This window comes from Lactuca saligna, chromosome 1 (assembly GCF_052625555.1).
Source record: "Lactuca saligna cultivar CGN05327 chromosome 1, ASM5262555v1, whole genome shotgun sequence".
NCBI lineage: Eukaryota > Viridiplantae > Streptophyta > Magnoliopsida > Asterales > Asteraceae > Lactuca > Lactuca saligna.
In genome coordinates, this window is record NC_136417.1 from 137,916,098 (window position 1) to 137,933,769 (window position 17,672).

A 17,672-nucleotide genomic window follows, 5' to 3' on the forward strand; every position below is an offset into this window, starting at 1 on the left:
TCTCAATACAGAAGGTTGCCTATGTAGAAAGCCTTAAACACAATCTCATCAATGTTGGCCAACTATATAAGGTAGGCCATCGAGTAGAGTTTGATGATCAATTTTGTTACATCATGACGATTGATAGAAGCACTTGCTTAATCAAGTCTCGAACCGAAGGCACCATGTATCCTTTGGATGTTTCTCTCATCATTAATAAACCGCAGATGTGCTTTCTTTCAAAAGTTGTATCCGAAGTTAGCTGGTTATGGCACCGCAAACTCGCTCATCTCAACTTCAAATACATCAAATCCTTAGTCACTGAAGAATTGGTCAGAGGTCTACCCATTCTCAAGTTCAACAATGACACTCTATGTCCTGCTTGTGAATGTAGTAAGCAGTCAAAAGCAAGTCACCCCATGGTGATTGACTCCTCTATATCCGAACCACTTGAACTTCTCCATATTGATCTCTATGGTCCATCAACCGTATCCAGTCTCCGTCATAAAAAAAATATATAATGGTTATTGTTGATTATTTCACTCGCTTCACTTGGGTATTCTTCCTCAGACTCAAATCTGAAACACCGCAGACTCTAATAAACTTCATCAAAGAAATAGAACTTCAGATCAAGCTTCTTGTAAGACGCATCCGCAGTGACAATGGAACTGAATTCACTAATCATCCTCTCAACAACTTCTTGGTGTCAAAAGGTATTTCTCATAACTTTTCAGCTCCGTATACACCTCAACAAAATGGTGTAGTAGAGCGAAGGAACCGCACCCTTGTTGAAGCAGCGAGATCTATGCTCAACTTTGCACATCTTCCTCTTTACTTCTGGGCTGAAGCTGTAGCAACCGCATGCTTTGTTCAGAACCGAAGCATTGTGTGCAAACGCCTCAACAAGACACCATATGAGGGTCTCAACAACCGCAAGCCAAACGTTCGTTTCTTTCACATCTTTGGGTCTAGATGTTTTGTGATCAACAACAGAGATCAACTTAACAAGTTTGCACCAAATTTTGATGAAGGCATCTTTCTAGGTCACTCCACAAATAAGGTTGCATATCGGTTTATCATCAGATGTACAAGGTTAATCATTGAAAGTTTTGATGTGAAGTTCGATTACTCTTACATCCGTAACTCCCCTCCATCTACTAAAACCACTGCCATCATGGAAAGCAACATTCCTGCTTCCTCTGGTCCTCTAAAATTGGTTGAAGTAAACTATGATGATCTTTTTGACCCTGTTGAAATAGCAAAACTATCCGAAGTCCTTGTATCACCACCTGCTCAACAACAACACGATGATGTTTCTGGTCCATCTCTATCCGAAGTAGCATCTCTCAATACTTTCACCTCTCCGGTTGAGGGGGAAAGCTCTACTCCGATTCATACCGCAACCATCGAGGTTCCAGTACTTGATGATGCTCAAGCTCCTATTCTCAGAAGATCACTTCCATCAGCAATCCAGGGGGAACCTTCTCAGGTTCTAGAAGAACTCCCTACAACAATCCAGGGGGAACCTCTCTAATCTACTCTAGAAAATTTCATTCCCTCTCCAACAAGTCAAGATGATTCTGTAGGCTGTTCACAAATCTAGGAGGAACTTCCTTCTCCATCTGAAGCAACCTCTGATATTGAAAACATTCCTTCAACCACAGCTGTTGATCATTTGTTGCCTCATCTACATGTATGGACGAAGGATCACCCACCAGGTCAAATTATTGGTAACCTATCCGCAGGTATCCAAACTCGATATGCCAAAGATTTATCTGATCATTGTCAGCATTTATGTCCGTAGTCGAGCCTCGATCTATCAATGAAGCACTATTAGAACCAGATTGGATCTCTGTGATGCAAGAAGAACTGGAAGAATTTGAAAGAAACAAAGTGTGGCAACTTGTTCCCATTCCACAAGACCATACTATTGTTGGTACAAGATGGGTGTTCAAGAACAAACTAGATGAATCTAGTACGGTCATCAGAAATAAGGCAAGACTAGTTGCTAAAGGCTTTAGTCAACTGGAAGGTGTTGACTACGATGAAACATATGCTCCGGTGGCTAGAATGGAAGCAATCCGAATCTTCTTAGCATATGCTTCCCATAAAAACATCAAAGTACACCAAATGGACATTAAGAGTGCTTTTCTCAATGAGGAATTGAAAGAAGAGGTTTATCTTCAACAACCTCTCGGATTTGAAAATATCGAGTTCCCTGATCACTGCTACAAGCTTCAAAAGGTAGTCTATGTTCTGAAGCAAGCCTCAAGAGCTTGGTATGAGACTCTTTCTGAATTCCTAGTCTCTTCAGGTTACAAAAGAGGAGTGATTGATCCCACACTATTTAGAAAAGCAAACGGTTCTCAACTTATGCTTGTACAAATATATGTGGATGATATCATCTTCAGATCATCGGATCAAGAAATGGTGGATGAATTTGCTAAGCTCATGACAAACAAATTTCAAATGAGCATGATTAGAGAGATTAACTTCTTTGTAGGTCTTCAAGTCAAACAAATTCAGCAAGTGATATTCATTCATCAAGAGAAATACACCACTGAACTTCTGAAGAAATACTCTATGGACAATTTTTCTTCAGCTAAGGTTCCTATGGCCTTTGGATATAAGATCTCTGATGATCCATCTCGCGAATCATTGGATCATAAGACTTATAGAGGTATCATTGGCTCTTTAATGTATCTCACCGCAAGCCGTTCGGGCATTGTCTTTGCAACTGGTGTATGTCCAAGGTATTAGGCTGACCCAAAAGTGTCACACATGACCGCAGCCAAACAAATTCTTCGATACCTAAAAGGAATCAAATCTATTGGTCTATGGTACCCCACAGGAAATGAGTTCAGTCTTCAAGCGTTTGCTGATGTGGATCATGCCGGATGCAAACTTGATCGAAAAAGTACTTCTGGTGGATGCCAATTTTTAGGAGGTAGACTTGTCAGCTGGTCCTCAAGAAAACAAAGTTGTGTTTCATTATCTACTGCAGAAGCAGAATATGTGGCTGCAACCAGCTGCTGTTCCCAAGTCCTTTGTATGAAGACACAACTGTTAGACTATGGATACAAAATGATGCGGATACCAATCTATTGTGACTCTGAAAGTGCCATAACGATTTCTCATAATCCTATTCAGCACTCCAAGACTAAACATATTGAACTACAGTATCACTTCATCAAAGACCATATTCTGAAAGGTAATATTGAACTCATCTTTGTCCCTACTCATGAAGAGATTGCTGATGTTTTTACAAAAGCACTTGACTCTACAAAACTCAATATATTCCTACAGATGTTGGGAATGATGAATCCGGACCCTAAATTCTTCTTGAATTAACAGGCACTGCAGACCTTCCTGGTCTCCATTGCGGTTCTAACTGAAATTCATTGATAATAGATGGTTTTGGATCATTCTGTGTACCGCAGTCAATGTACCGCAACCATATATTATATCTATATTTCATCGGTCCTTCTTTTTTGTTATTACTAACTTTTGTACAAGTGCTCTTCTCAGTTTTTCTCACTACAGTCATCCGAAATATCAAAGAAGACATTCGCAATGATGTGTTCATCCGCAGTCACATTAATTACTTTACAGACGGTTCATTTTAATATATATATATATATAATTAATTTAAAAAAAAAATAGTGTGCTATTTAATGATCCTTCATTAAATAAAACATTAAATAAAAACATTTCTTGGAGAAACTATCACATTCTTCTCCCCAAAACCTGGTGTCAGACCTATTTTAGGTATGATGACAAAATAAAAGATTTTCCAAATCAAATCCTCTAAAACGTCTCTTCCTATTACCCAAACCATCACATCTGTTACAATTTCTACTTTATCCAACGGAATTTTCGCACCCTCCCCACACGTACTCAATACGTGATCTGACATTTCATTAAATGCAGTCTTCTTTTTGGTTAATCCTAATTCTTAATCTTTATCCCTTTTTGTTAATATGTGGTTAAGATTAAAGATGCCTTCTTCACAGATAAACCATTTTGTTTACCCAATGTTACCTAGATAAAAAACCTTAACGTTTCCCGCTTCTACAAATCACTATTAAACCCCCTTCTTCTCCACAAAGAAACCTTTACGCTCTCAAAACCCTCAATCTTTATCTAGAAATTAACAAATTCCTCTCTGCATTCTTCAAGCTCTTTCAAATTCAACAATGGTGAAATCTGGCGCTTCAAAGAAACAGTCAAAAGCTTCTGGATCAGCGAACCCACCTGGTTAAGACTCTCCCATGATTGCTTGGAGCAATTTCAGAGTTGTGTTCGATGATCAACCCACTTACAATGCACCAACCAAACTGATGATCAAGTTCTTGAAGAATCATCCACTTTTTGGACCTTTTGATGCATTTACCGACATTGTTCCACTATCCACTCTCTACAAGTGTGCTTTTTCTGCATATCGCCCAGTCAATAATCCTCAAGAAGTTCATCTCAAACTTGTTAATGATGCTTTAGTCATCTTGGCCAAAGAAAAGTTCCTTTCAGCAATCAATCTTCTGATTCATCCATATGTGAAGTTCTTTACTCCATCAATGGCGGATGTCACCACTGCATTGTACCAAATGGGCTATCAGAAGAAGATCAAAGGTATTGGTGAGTTCAAGAAGAACCAATTGCCTGTGGTATGGCAGTTTGTCTGTCACTTTATCATCCGCAGTCTGTCTGTAGAATCGAAGGCACAAACAACATGGGATTAAAGCTTCTAGAACTGGTTTGGAGCATCTTCACCGGCCGCGATGTGAACTATGGTCAAATTCTATGGGACGATTTTCTCCAGTACATTCCCAAGGAGAACTCGAGGCAGAACCCATCCGAGCTTACTTTTGCTCGATTCTGGTCTTTGTGCATATCAGACTTGCATACGGATGCCAAGATTGACATGGATGATGACATCAATTTCTTCGTCACCAAAGACTTAAAAAGGTACAACCCTTCCTTTGATCAAACTATCTTTGGTCCCATCCGTAGACTCCCTACCCACATCCTCACTTCACTTGGTCTCGAGACTGTTGATGTCTCAGACCACATAGAGGCTACGGAAGGTATTGACCCATACCTTCCTACCCCGCCTCTTCCATCCGCAACCTTAAACCCTGAAGGTACCGCAGTTCCTTCCTCTACCACTCTTTCTAACGTCTCTCAGAGACGTAAACATAAGTTTTCTTCTCATCATGGTCCCCGCACCGCAAAGAAATCTAGCACTCCCAAAAAGGATGCCCCCAAATCATCCAAACCATCGAAGAAGAGAAAATCACCACCAGTTATCATAACTGCTGAACCGAGTCACCATGACTCCGGTAGTGATTCTATCGAAGATGACCAACCTATCTTTATCCTTAAGAAAAGGAAATTTGATCCCACTAGCCAAATGCATGACCGGACCGATACCTCAGCTTCTCAACAGGCTCCGGTAGTTCTTGGGATACCTACACATCCACTTGATGACACCATCTTTTTCCTCTCGGACTTAGAAAGTGAGTCTGAATCACAACAGAGAGGAGACTCCCCTCCAGTACATTCTCAAAGGGATAATACTAGCTCTCTCCCTAAAGTCTCCAGGGCTTCCCGACTGCATATTATTTCATCTGAGGAGTTGAACTCCATCCTCTTGAATGTCTCCCATACACTCCAAACATAGTCCCATCCGCAAGGCACTTCTTCCAGCTTTGCCAGAACTGAGCCGAGGCCAAACTTGACCACGGGTCAAGGAGACCAAGGAAGCTCAGGAAACCCTACTCTTCTTACATTACATTCAGGTGGTTTAGGCATGTTGAGCACAAATGTGAAAGGATCTGTGAACCCAAGGGACACCTTGGTGCGTTTTTTAGGAATTGACGGAGAAGACTCTAATGATTCTTGGAGCCAATATCAACCCTCTACCGAGGCTGAAGCCAAGAAATATGCCACTTTTCGTAGGTCATTTCAAGCTTGCAAGGATCTGCAGATCAAGCAACAACAGCTCAAAGATCAAGAAATTCAAGTTGTGGCAAAGTATTGGGCAGATGCCATCAACAATGCCAATACCGTAGCTAATATCCTGAAGGTTCAAGAATGGATATCAGTAATGGCAGCGAAAGTTCAACAAGCTCAGCAAACTACTGCTGATCAGCATGTTCATCAAGCTCCCCTTTCTCAAACTATTGCAGGTTCTCAGGATGAAGAACCTGGAATTGAAGTGAGCTCTGTTCCAATTTTTGGCTTCGGTGATGATGAACCACAAGAGGTAAACAAACCCTCTCCCTCATATGATGACTTGATGATGTTCGATGAAGATGAAGAACCCAGTGGGTCTCAACACTCCACAACTAAGCCAAAAGAAAAGAAGAAGAAGAAGAAGAAGAAGAAGCCCGCAGTCACAAGAAAATAATTCCTAGGTCTTCAAGCTAAAGTAGATCAAATCTTAGTTGTAGTCAAACCGAATCAACTGCAACTAGAAGACATCCCAGGACCGCAGTCCTTGATGGAAAGAATTGAAAGATTGGAAACAAGAGAGAGATTGGTTGCGGAGCACATCTCTCTAAAAGTTGAAATGGGGATCAGATCACTTGACAACAATCGACAAGCTGGTCATAAGGAGTTCATGGCTACTGCAGAACGCCTCATCTCTGAGGTTATTGTAATTAAAACAAATCTTCAAGCAGCAATTGTGAATCAGGCTTCTCAATCTTAGAAGTTGATTGCTGAAACACATACTGCCTATGAGTCAGCAATCTCTGTTCTCCAAACTACTATCAACCGACTGCAACGCTCTCTCTCCACCAACTTCCATGGTCCAGCTATTCTTCAGCTCACAAAGGAGATTCACAAACTACCTTTCAATCCCTCCATCCCTAATAACCTACAACTAGCAGAAGAGCTCAAAGCTCAATTTAAAACCATATGTGACAAGCTTGATTGCCTTTGCCAATGGCTTGAGGAGGCTCCGGGTCTGGATCCCTCAAGAGGGGGAAGTGAAGAAGTCCACGAAGTCCATCACTCCGACCAAACTCTGCAACATCATCAAACTCCCCCAATCTCCACTGAAAAAAATCCCACACCACAACCATCACCGCAACAGAAAACACAACTCTCACCGCAACCATCTCATCACAACTACCCTCTCCATATTACTCCTGAAAAACCAGAAACTCCCCCGCACTTCAAAAATCTGGAGGAGTATATTTCTTCTCCGAGCTTAAACGATTCTCCTGCCTCTGCTCAGAGAAAAAGAGACTCGAGGGCAGCCAAGCTGGTCGAAGAAGTATGGAGACTCTACGGTTTCGACACAGTTATGGATGAATCCTTGATAAATTCTTGGATCAATCCTCACCGAAGACTTCTTAATGATGACTATGTCCCTCATCTCACATATGCGGAACCCCCTCCAGGCGGATACTGAGATGTCCCAATCTCACCGAATGCCAGATACTTCATTGTATTTGAGCAGTTCGACCGCAACCTTCCGAACGACAAAAGACTTCCTATGGAGTTCAATAGACTTATCCAATTCTATGCTAAGCATGCCTCTCCAGTTGAACACATATGGTCTAACGATAGACCATCCGCAATGAAGAATTAAAAGATTAGGAAATTCATGAAGGCTGAGTTCATCCAGTACATCCTAACCAGAAGGGAGCATGACTACATCCATACCCAGGCTGATTTTCTGTGTATGAACCCGGAAGAAGTGTTTCTCATCGCCAGAGTCTTTCAGCACAAGTTTGAGAAATATCCAAGGATGAAGATCGCTCTTGAAAGGGTCAGTACCTATCTTAAGGAAACGGTCTGTGACTTCGCAAAAATAGATGCAGACATTCATCCCACCATCTCCAAGATTGTTGACTTGCCACCGCTTAACCCCGTACCCATGCATACCGAAGGGTTTGAAGAAAGATCCTTAGGCGTAACCAACTATCCTGAGATGGGATTCATTTTCAAGAGGAAGACTGACAACGTCAAATATTTCATTCCTATGATTGCCATGCATCGTCTCACCAGAAAACAACTTGAGATCTGCCGCAACGCAGTTGAAAAATCCAAGCATACCACCGCAGAGGTCAAGTTTGAAATACTGAGAAGAATCAACTGGTTAGAGAACGTCGAGAAGTTTTGGTGGATACTGATCAAGTTCCTTAAACTTGATAGTTGATCCAAGTTTAAAGAGGTCACTTAGGGGGAAATTGTTGAATCAAAAAGTGACCCTCTTGAACTTTTGCTACCGCGGCGCTCAAGCCACCACAGTCAAGCAACCTCTTCAACTAATGATATCCGAAGTCTTCAAGCACCGTAGTCTATATCTTTACTTAGTTTATTTTGTCTTTTCTGTAATACACTCTAATGTCCAGTATGCCTTGCATGGCTACTCTTAGAGTTGTAAACTCCTCTATAAATAGAGATCATTTCTAATGTATTCAATACCGATATGTTAATCTCTTATCAGTTTCTAATACACATCTTCAATTTCTCATCAAAACTTCTTCTATTATCATCTCTCTTCGTAGAACAAGTCACTTGTGACTTAATCACTAAGCTAGATCTCACTTACTAACTTGGTTTGAATGCATTTCTTTTGTGTATACTTGATATAACAATTGTTGTCATTTATGTTTCTTTACATTTCCGCATCTAACTCACTAACTTCTAATTCTTAATATTATTGTTGAGCTAATATATCCTTAGAGATTAACCATTCCGCTATTTACTTGTTCTAACATTTTGTTCAAGTGTGTCTCAAAGTTTCTCTTAACACTCTTATCCTGGGAGATGTTCAAGACTCGTTTACTAGGGAAGTATTGTCCTCTAGACATGAGGAGAAGGTTAGAGAAAGAATTCCTAGAACTCAAATAAGAAGAGAAGACAGTGAATGAGTATGAGACTCAGTTCAATCAGTAAGCACGGTTCGCTGCAAAGTACATACCAACTGAAGACGATAAAATTCAGTTGTTCTTGGAAAGGTTACGATATGACATTCGTGATTTTGTGATAAATTGGGATGTTCCATCATTTGATAAAGCTGTAGAGTATGCTCGAAAGCGTGAGCATGACTCGAAGATACGTGGTGCCACTCTTTCTGTTTCAAAACTGCCACGTATTGAACGAACTACTCCTGTTTCCTCTATGCCACCACCTCAACCTATTCCAGCTGATTCAAATTCAAGGATGCAATTTCAGAATGCATCTCATGGTCGTGGTAGGTCACAATCTTTTTCTCTTCAGTCACCATTATGTAGAAGATGCGGAAAGAATCACTAAGGCCAATGCGGAATAGATAAAGGATCGGTGATATGTTTTGGGTGTGGAGAAATGGGTCACGTAAAACCTGTTTGCCCGATGAAGAGTACTACGTGCTATGCTTGTGGTGTTATTGGCCACAGAAAATGTTTTTGCCCTACTTTTACTAGTCATATGACGGGAAGTCAAGCTTATGTTCAACAACCGGCGAGAAGTAAAGTCCCTGTGCAACAATCAAAGGGTACTCCAACTAAAAAGGAGAAGGTGCCAAAAGCTAAAGGTCGTGCATTTCAGATTACTACAGAAGAAGCACGTGAGGACTCGAACGTTGTGACAGGTACATTTCTTGTCAAATCTATACCTGCTCACATATTATTTGATTCTGGTGCTTCAGATTCTTTTGTGTCTCATGAATTTGCACATTCTTTTCAAATTGCTTGCTATGTAATTGTGCAAGCATTTCACGTAGATATTGCAGGAAGTATATCATTACTTGCTGATAAAGTCCATAGGGATTGTGTTATAGAAGTTGAAGGCTATAATTTTCTTGCTAATCTGATCCCTATCTCCTTGTCCAACTTTGATATTATTCTTGGCATGGATTGGTTGTCAAAGAATCACGTAGAACTCCTATGTTATGAAAAGATAGTACGTATTCCTATCAAAGGGAAGAATTCTCTTTACGTCTACGGTGAACAAAGACCTAAAAGCTTAAAAATAATATCTTTCTTAAAAGCTCGTAAATTCATATCGAAGGGATGTTCTATCTATCTGGCCTATACAGTTGATACCTCGAAAGAGGAGAAGAAAACTATAAATGAGGTACCCATTGTTAACGGGTATCCTGATGTTTTCCATGATGATTTTCATAGATTACCTCCGAACATGCAAGTAGAATTCTGAATCGACCTTGTGCCTGGTGCTGCTCCGATTGCGAAGACTCCTTATCATCTTGCGCCAACTGAAATGAAGGAAATGATGATCCAACTGTAGGAATTACTTGACAAAGGCTTTATTCGACCGAGTACCTCTCCTTGGGGTGCTGCGGTATTGTTGGTCAAGAAGAAGGATGGATCAATACGGATGTGTATTGATTACCGTGAACTTAATAAGGTGACTATCAAGAACAAGTATCCACTACCTCGCATTGATGATTTATTTGATCAACTTCGGGGTGTTAGCTATTTCTCGAAGATTAATTTGAGATCTAGCTATCATCAGTTGAAAGTTCACAAGCAGGATGTATCGAAGACTGCTTTTCGTACTCGATATGGGCATTATGAATTCCTTGTCATGCCGTTCAGTTTGACAAATGCTCCTGACGTATTCATGGATATGATGAATCGCGTATGTCGCCTGATGCTTGATAAATCTGTCATCGTATTCATTGACGATATTCTAATCTATTTGAAGTCTGAATCTAATCATGCCATTCATATTCGTGCGGTATTGGAACTTCTTCGAAAGGAGAAATTATATGCTAAATTCTGGAAATGTGAATTTTCGCTTCACCAAGTTCAATTTCTTATCCATGTTATTTATGGTGACGGTGTATCTGTAGATCTTATTAAAATAGAAGCTATTCAAAATTGGGAAGTGCCCCGTAGTGCTTCGTAAATTCGTAGTTTCTTAGGTCTCACGGGATATTACTGGAGATTCATTAAAGACTTTTCCCGTATAGGTGTACCTCTCATGAGTCTTACACAGAAGGAAATAAAGTTTGAATGGGGTGAAGCCCTAGAAAAAGATTTTTCAACTCTAAAATATCTTTTGACTCATGCTCCAATCTTATCACTCCTAGAAGGTGATGATGATTTCTCCGTATATAGCGATGCTTCAAGATTGGGACTCGGTTGTATGTTGATGCAACGTGGAAAGGTGATAGCCTATGCTTCAAGACAACTGAAAGAATATGAAAAGAATTATCCCACTCATGACCTTGAACTCGTTGTTATCGTATTTGCCCTGAAGCTTTGGAGACACTATCTTTTTGGTACAAAATGAAAATTGTTTACCAACCACAAAAGTCTCAACTATAGATTCAGCCAATACACTTTGAATATGAGAAAACAACGAGCCATGGAGGTGATCAAAGATTATGACTGTGAAATCCTATATCATCCTATAAAAGCCAACGTATTTGCCAATGCACTTAGCAGGAAAGTTTATCGTAATAGTATGTGTTATACTATTACTCACACTACGGTGAAGTTCACTATTCTTGATGAACTAGAGAAGTGGCAAGTTGAGGCCTTAATGCCAGAAAATGTGAAGAAGGAAGGAACGGTACATTATGCTGATGTTTTACTTGATGATCCACAAGGATTAAAATTATTTAAGAATTGGCTATGGATTCCAAAGATTGGTGGATTAAGATAGAAGATTTTAGATGAAGCTCATAAGTCTAAGCTGTCAATACATCCTGGTACAAGTAAAATGTACTATGATGTAAAAGTGGATTATTGGTGGCCTGGATTAAAGAGAGACATTGGAAGATATATACATAAATGCTTAGTATGCTTACAAGTCAAAACAGAGCACCAAAAACCTTTCGGAACCCCAGAAAGTCTTAGTATTCCTGTATGGAAATGTGAAGAGTTGTCCATGGATTTTATTACCAAATTGCCAAAGACTACTAGACAACATGATAGCATTTGGGTAATCGTCGACCTCCTGACTAAGAGTGCACATTTTCTCGCCATGTGTGAAATGGCTCCAATGGAGAAATATGCACAAGTATACTTGGACAAAATTGTTGCGAGACATGGTGTACCGCTAAAGATCATTTCCGATCGTGATACTTGCTTCACTTCTCACTTTTGGGTGACTATGCAACGTGAATTAGGATCTCGAGTTGCTCTCAGCACAACTTATCGTCCCCAAACAGACAATTAGACGGAGATAACAATCCAAACAGTAGAAGATAATCTTCGTGCATGTGTCTTGGAGTTCAGTGGTAACTGGGAAAAATACTTTCCTCTTGTTGAATTTTCATATAATAACAATTACCACGCTTTAATCAAAATGCCACCATATGAAGCATTATATGGTCGCAAATGTCGTGCGACGTTATGTCGGCGTGATGTAGGATAAAAGATCCTTGGAGGTCGTGAAATGATTCAAGACACTACTGACAAGATTCAAATCATACGAGAAAGAATGAAAGCGGCCCAGTATCGATAGAAGTCCTATACAGAAAAAGGAGGTGACCCATAGAATTTCAAGTGGGTGATTTTGTAATGCTGAAGGTATCCCCATGGAAAGGTCTTATGCGATTTGGAAAGAAAGGAAAACTAAGTCCCAGATTTGTTGGTGCTTTCAAAATCAACCAGAGAATTGGTAAGCAAGCATACCGCTTGGAATTACCTGAAGATTTGGCAGTTATTCATGATGTCTTTCATGTGAGTTATCTGCGTAAATGCTTGAGCATCTATGATGAGACAGTTCCATTATCCGAGGTGAAATTGGATAATAAGTTAAGATATATAGAAGAGCCTGAAGAGATCGTCAATGAAAGAACGACTGAGCTACGTAATAAAAAAGTAGAATTGGTGTTTGTCAAGTCGAAACACCATCGAGGCCCAAATTATACTTGGGAAAGTCAGAATGAGATAAAAGCAAAATATCCCCATATGTTTTAATCGTTGTAATTTCGAGGACGAAATCCTCAAAAGGTGGAGGTATTTGTAATATACACGTTTTAAAATCGTGTTTTATAATGAATAATATTGTGAAATACTATGTGAATTTGAGTATTGAATTCTAACATATAGTTTTTACTAGAAATAAAGTAAAACTATACTTGGAATCACTCAGAAAATATTAGAAGACTTATGAGATTCCAATTAAAAGCCAAAAACTGAAATTTAGCAAAAATATAAAATTTGAAATAAGTGAAATTTTATTATTTAAATTTGTTGAGAATCTCGTTAGAAACATTTAGGCGAAAACCTCATCGAAATCCGAGTTATAACGAAGACGTTATGACCAATCGAAGATCCGCGACAAAACCGACACGGTGTCGAATGATGTAAAAAGTGAGTTTTTGATAAACTACCTTTTAGCCTTAGTAATCTAAATGAAAGTCTTAGTATTCATTAAACCAAGAAGTTCGATAAAAAGAACGTCAAAATCTGAACTCGTATGAGGAAGTTATTATTTTTCTAAGTTTCAACTTAGTAGTAGACAACTAAAAAAACTCAAATTTTAGACCAAGTAATTTTTAGCCGACACAACCTAAACGAGAATTAAAGGTCTCGTCAATAGTAGTACAACGATAAAAAGTCTGACGAAACGGACATCGGGTAAAGAAGTTATGAATTTTTAACGGATTTTCCTATCCCGGTCTGTTAAAAATAATAATATTAAAAATAAAGTCAAAATTAGCCAACAAAGTCTAAATGAAAGTTGTAGAATATATTCTCGCCTATGGGTGCATATAAAGAACGTCAAAAATAGAGCCCGTATGCGAACGCTATGGATTTTAGAAGTTTGGGGCTCAATTTCCGAGGAATCTCTCATGGATAAGGTCGAATCTCGCATGGATGGTCCGGAAATGGCCACGTCACCTCGTCTGAAGCAGCTGCGTCATCTGAGTCGTGGCACGTCTAAGGAGCGAAGCGTGTCGCATAGGTGTCCGAGCCGGAGAACCAAGCGATGCGAGGTCTAATAGCCTTCCGACGCGTGTTAAGTCCGAAGCCTTCCACATATCGCATCCGTGTCTCGCCCTCACACCAGCCACTTGTTCGCTTCGCATGCTCGCCTATCCTTCCCTCCCTCGCATGCGAGCCACGTGCTCGCTTCTCCTTGCTCCGGATCCAAGTCTCTCCCCTATATAAGGGAGGTGCGAAATCTCTCGGGTAATTTTAGAAACTTGCCATTTTCCACCCCTAAACTCATATTTTCACTATTTTGACTTCCCCCGAAGCCACGGAATCATTTCCAACACCAGGAACACACCCCGAAGTGCCCATGAAGCCCTAAAAATTTATCTTTTCGGTTTTGAATCCCAACCCTCACAAGGCCCGGTTTTCAATAAATCTTCCGGTTTTTATCAAAGAAAGCTATATTATTATAACGAAGTGTTGCACAAATTATTATTTTAACCCCCGGTTAATTGAAGGTGAGTTCAATATATAGGAACAATTGTATGTTATGTGTTATATGTGCTATGTGCTTTTCAGTGTTATTACTCTGGGTTATTTTCCCGTGATATTCTGGCATTGACTTTGAGTCTTCGGCCATGTAGAGCTAATCTCGTATTGGTAATATACATTTGATCATGTAGAGCATGTCTTGTAATACTTTTGGTATTGGCTTTGTGCCTTTGACTATGGAAAGCATGACTCGTATAACTTTTGATATTGGTAATGGGCTAGGTAGGGCTAAAAGCCTGTATATGCTAGCAAAATGATAATAACAAATTTATATGTCTTCTATGCCATTTGGGATGAACTTTATTGATGTATATCAAACATTGTAAAGTATATCTTTGAATAAAGTCTTTGATTGATATGAACGTCTGTCACATGATTTCACGTATGTCTTTGTTGTTTCTCTTTGCTTCTGCCATATTGATGTGTATATATGGCATAACGTTATATTGTATCTATTATTGAACTCACTAAACACTTACCCTCTCAATGTTTTAATATATTGCAGGAAATAAGCATCCGGTATAGCTTTATACTGTTGGAAAAATTAAAATAGTTTATACTATTACTTTTGTGTTTAAGTTTTAGTATGTATAAAATATACAATATCCTGGGTAATTTTGTAATAAACTTAAACTTAGTCGGTTTGTATCCAGTCATTTGTAACTAAATTATCAATGTAAAATATTATTTGTGAATATGCATGTAGCATGTTTTGGAGTAATAACTGTTTTAATATTATGAAAGTGTGGGTCTTTGAATACCCAGTATCTACCTAGTTGAATTTAATATTTGGGATGAAGATCACCTAACCATTTCTTTTTTTGCAACTTGGATCCTACACTTTGATAATTATTTTTTTTTTGGAAACTTAAGGGTATTAATTATTGAAAATACTAAATAAATTTTTTAGAATCTTGTAGATGGAAACAAAATCCATTCTCATTGCCGTGAATCATTTTTCTCTTGTAGACGTGAAAGAAATAATAACATTCGACAGATTTAATTTAAACGAATGGATGTGCGTCTTAAGAGATAATCTCAAGAGATATAATAAATTGTATTCTTAAAAGTCATATCCTAAACAACCTGCACTTACTAGTAGAACAGAACATGATGCTTGGTGGAAGCATTGTTGTGATGTTGATGATGTTTCTAACATCATACTAGGTAAATTTGTTTCTGGCCATTGGAAAACTTAGAAGCATTTCATATGTTTCATCAGGTGAAGCATATATACTTTCTGAATACTAGAACTTGGTTCGAACTTGTTCAAGAATTGGAAGAATGCAAGACTGAAGAAAGTCCCCTTGGTGCTCTAAGAGGCCACTAGTTCAAGGAAAAAACACTTTTAGGCCCAAGAAATCAAGAAAGTGTTGGATAAGGTGTCTAAGTCCATAACTATTTCTGGTATGTACTTGACCCGACCCGGCATGGTCCATTTGGGTTGCATGGCATCATGCAATTGGATAGACTAAATGAGAGAAATAACACTTGGAGATTATTAATATATTATAAGTTCTAATATATTAATAATATTATTTGATTAGTTTGATCAAGAATTAATTTAGAATTAATTATGTGATCAAAAGATAACTAATTAAATATATGGGTTGATTATGTAAATCATCCATATCTTGTATAGTGGGCTAAAAGGCTCCATGGACTATCAAGTTGGGTTCCACCCATAGGATGCTCCATGGATGCTCCATGGGAGTTACAAACCCATGGGTCATGGAAATGAAGAGTCATGACACATTAGGGTTTAACCCTAGATGTGTCAACACTATATAAGTAACATGTTCTCCACCTAAAATCGGCTACACTAAGAAACAAGAGGGCTTGGCCGATTTTGAGAAGTGTATGTTCTCTCATAAGTTCTTCCAAGAGCATTTGGTGTTGTGTGAAGCATTTGAGGCATCACACTTGGGGTGCTAGACTCACAAGGTTTCAAGGAACACAAACAACAACAAGGTAAGTTATTCTATCTATACTTTATGTTAAAATTGTTCCCCATGTATGCTAGATAGGAATATAACCTTGGAATTCAACTTTGCATGATAATTAGACAAACATAGATCCAAGGTTATTAGGGTTGCATGTACACTTAGGAAGTGTTAGAATGCTCAAAACCCATCAGTGGTATCAGAGCCTAGGCTTGTTTGCTCTTATTTGTGCTTAAAAGTTGAAAAAAGAATCGGAAATCTTGTTGTCTACGAATGGACTCGTCGAGTCTATAGGGGGGACTCGTCGAGTTCATGAGTATCTTCAACCAACTCGGCGAGTGAGTTCATGCACTCGGCGAGTAGGGTCGACTGAGTGCAGAATTTCGATTTAGTTGCTGGAAATGAATTAGAAACATTACCCTAAACTGTTTTGGTAATTGAAAACTTGTTTTTGGTGGTGTAATGTCCTTGCTAATTCATTTACAACAACTAGTTATCAAAATTACAAAGTTTTAAATGTAATTTTTGATTGTGTTCGTATTCATGTTCTTGTTCTTATGATGTTTTAGATGATCATAGGAATTATTTGTAACCTATGTGGTAGATTAATTCTTGATCATAATGTGTTTTAATGGAGTCCATAACTTATCCTTAAGTTATGGAAAACCAAGAGTCACCCTTGAATTAAAACCATTAAAAACACAAGAGTTAGAAAAATGAAGAGTCTTCATTTTATTACTCTATTAAACTCATAAGTTACAAGAAATGAAAAGTTTTGAAAGTTACAAAACTTGCCCTCAAGTTTTGGAACAAGTAAAGTTAAGTTAAAACTTTAAGTTCCAACCCCTAGAATTTTAAAAGTTAAAATTCAACCCTTATACTTATATTATGATGGTTTAATAATTATATATATATATATATATATATATATATATATATATATATATATATATATATATATATATATATATATATATATATATATATATATATATATATATGTATAAGAATAAAGTCGTCTTACCGCTAGTACGCCTCATTCACGAAGCCGGTCTATAAGGTGGGTATAAGGTTGTTGCCTATAAAATGGTGACTTAATGGGTGTATATTCTCACCCACCGCTTGCTTGACTGGTGGAGGGTCGTTAGCCGAACGGGTAAGACAAGGACTTATAAATTCTCATTCAAAGTATGATGAATATAATAAAGTAACTAAATGTTTTATTAAATTCCCAATCTTAGTTACTTTAGGAAAATGTGAATAAGGTGCTAATCCATGAAATTACACTTTACACTTTGTCTAAGTCGTTGGTGGAGCGTGTGTGGTTAACCGGCACACTAAC